This window comes from Penaeus monodon, unplaced genomic scaffold, assembly GCF_015228065.2.
Source record: "Penaeus monodon isolate SGIC_2016 unplaced genomic scaffold, NSTDA_Pmon_1 PmonScaffold_4580, whole genome shotgun sequence".
NCBI classification, from domain to species: Eukaryota; Metazoa; Arthropoda; class Malacostraca; order Decapoda; family Penaeidae; genus Penaeus; species Penaeus monodon.
The window spans coordinates 15,001-18,372 of NW_023659420.1; the positions used below are offsets into that span (position 1 = coordinate 15,001).

A 3,372-nucleotide genomic window follows, 5' to 3' on the forward strand; every position below is an offset into this window, starting at 1 on the left:
TAATTTATCATAGGTAAGAGGATGCGTCCTCAGTCAAATATCAAGTTTAGATATATATGCTCGCTTTGGTGTAAAACTGACAAAATATTGCCGAAAAAAGGTTCTTACCCAAGATGGCATCACCAGCCTTGGTCCAGACAGAGAGTGCAGTGTCAATGGCCTCTTGGTAATACTGTTCTGCTTGAGGGTAAATGATGCCTATTCCTGATCCAGGCAGCACATCATGAAACTGGTTCAGTAACACTTTCTTCCAGCACTGTCTAATTCTGCCAGGGACCTGTGTGTATGGCAGTCCTTGTTATGCTACTGTTCATTGTGCATGCTGCATTGGTGAAAAGCTCAGTGTTAAAACTTAAACCTCACCCTGATTAAGCGAAGGAAACTTACTCGCTGAGAAGCTGGTCGGCTGCGCTTCCCAGCGGGCCCACTCCCACTGACAGGAGGAACTCTGCGTCGCGAAGGCGAAACTCCGTTTCCCGACAAAGCCTTTTCATAGCAGCCTGCGTGGTATATGTGCCATTGTGAAGTTCCAAGTACAGCTCACCTACCCATCGGCAGAAGTTGTGCTGCTCAGCTTCCAACGGGCCAAATAAATCATCTGGAGTGCTCATCTCCATCCTGTCGGTCGGTTGGATGATGAAATTAGGATTAACTTGGTTATGAGAATATTTCTTATTCACAGTAGTGATATGAACAACAGCCTGCAAAGAAATATTTCTTGAAGATTAAACTCATCTCCTGCACTTACTTTGGGGAGCCATCAGTATCCTGGAGGCGCTGGCGTCTCTCAAGCATCTCCTGCGTAGGCCCACCACCCCCGTCGCCGTAGCCAAAGGAAGGCAGAGATCCCAGCCCTGCCCTTGTCTTGTAGTTATTAACCGTTCGCAGTGCCTCTTCCCCCTGATCAGGAGATGGATATCTAATTTCTTATGCAAGTCTTGTTTGAGCTTTAAAAGGTAACTGGCTATATCATAACACCATAATATCAACACAATTATTTATACGTGAAGAAATCTTCATACGTGACAAACATGCTGTAGGAATCCCCAGGAGGAAAGTGCGCCAGTACGGTGCTTCCATCTATGCCTTCCCAAATGAAATTGTGGTGTGGGAATTTATTCCAAGACTCCAGCTCATTTTTCTGAGTCAGAAAAACGGGTAAGGCCCATGTGCTGCAACGCAAATGAAACAATTAGCGGCATGAATCAACCCTGTGCATTCATGTTACACATTTAGATCCACATGAACATCATAAATGTGGATCAGCAAGATCATTTCTCTTACCCGCATCATGGCGGGGATCTGCGCTGATAACCAAATGTGTCCGGGAGCCAGAACTCTTTACAAGTAACACCAATTCTTTCTGGTAAAATGTCTGTCCGTGAAGAAACTGCCTGACAAAGATTCTCCGCTGGGGATGTTGCCATCCATCTCCACCCACGTCCCACCCACCGGAAGGAACTTCCCTGCAGCCACTTGTGTTTTCACTCGTTCAAACAGTTCTGGATAATACTTCTTGCACCATGCCCACTGCTGAGCCTAGGAAAGACCATGTGTCAGAAGGCTCCATCTGGCTCATTAAGCAGACTGAAAACAATAGTTTTAATGTTCGTGCACAGTATATGTACCTGTGAAGCTACAAATAAGTGCTCGGGTAATCTTCCATGAGCTTCAGCTGCGACGAAAAACTACGTGCAACCTTCCTCTGGTTTCCGAGTAAGGCCAGAGCCAGCGGAATCGATGTGGCAGTTCCCAATGACTGCCAAAGTGTGGGCTCTCTGGCCATTGCACTTCCGGAAGTATTCATCGGCTATGGCACTGGCTCCACTGCATAAAGTGAAAATCTGCTGTGAAAATTGGCTTTATATTTATATATTTAGTTATCTTCGTTTTGTATGTGTCCCTAAGATTATTTAATGATAAAAGAGTGTTTAATACATTGGAAAATTGCATGTATATCCATGAGCGAGTAGATGTAAGCATGGCAACATTCGTAATATGTGTATACCGTGCACACACACACGCACACACACACACACACACACACACACCACACAACACACACACACACACACACACTTTGTTTTCATTATATCTAGGTCATCCACTTTGTCCGACGACATCTACCTTTCATTCCCTGCAATGATAGAGTGACCATCTGGTTGGCAGCGTAAAGTGCCTGGTAGCCCCGGTGGTCGGGGATCAGTTCCTTTCGCCGCTGGTGAAGGACCTCCAGGTCGCGCGTCAGCTTGTAAACCGTTGCATCCAGCTGGGCGATCTCGGCGCGACTCCCGCGTGAAGTACATGTCAGGGTCTGGAGGATCTGGAAAGGGATTTGGCCATTCATTTAGAGCGAGAACTGTTAATTTTGCAGCAATAAGTAACGTCGCCAGCATTTACAACAGGAAATAATAAACCTTTACCTATCTTGGTCTCCCGGGCCGGCTCCGAAGAGCTTGTTGGCTGCCATCTCGACGTAATAGACCGAGAGGGGCGCCCCCGCCTGGTGGCTGCGGGTGAGCGGTAGTCAGTGCGGCGAGAGACGGCGTCACCAGTGGACACCCCTACGCAAGGACAATCATGTAGATGAATGTAAATAAAGAAATTAATACACCGCCCATACATGTTCCCGTTTGCATCGTATTGATCGATCTGGCTGTAACAGAATTAATCGTATTCATTTCGAGATGCTGTCTACTTTTCATTTAGACCAAACTGAAAATCATCGCCAGGTACATTTACCAGTTATATTGTTCTGGAATGAAGCAGACAAATAAATTCTCTATAAAGTTTTTTTAATTTTTGCTAAGGTGCGCGCGCGCGCGCGCGTGTGTGTGTGTGTGTGTGTGTGTGTGTTTTCATTTAAACCACCCCTACACAAGATAGTGCCGGGGGGCAGTCAAAAAAGAAGACAGGACACCCACATAAGACAGAATAATGGAAAGGCGCGGACGCTAACCTGCAGCACCCGGCCGTCAGTGCTCCAAACGGTCGCCTCTGTTGGATCCCCATCGGAGCCTCACCTCAGACCCCGCCCACTCAATCAGGAATAGAAACTCGAGTTTGAAACCAGTGCGTCGTCCCAGGTTGCCCAAAGGAATCGCCAATGTTGACAGAACTGAAATCCTGCGCCACTATCTGATTGAAGCTCCACTGCTGCCATGCCCCCTCGCCTCCCGGCAGAGACCAGTGAGATAGCGCTGAAGGAAGAGATTAAAGCTAGGTTATGCTATTCGTCCAATGGGCTTCATATATATGAGTGTGGATATGCGCGTGTGTGTGTGTGTGTGTGTGTGTGTGTGTGTGTGTGTGTGTGTGTGTGTGTGTGTTGTGTGTGTGTGTGTTGTGTGTGGTGTGTGTGTGTGTGTGTGT

At 47.2% G+C, this 3,372-nt stretch overlaps 1 pseudogene; it reads right to left on the reverse strand.

Moving 5' to 3' along the window:
* The window catches only part of LOC119570958, a 3,165-nt pseudogene extending 601 nt beyond the window's left edge, over nt 1-2,564 (reverse strand).
* Nucleotides 2,565-3,372: the final 808 nt, after the last annotated feature.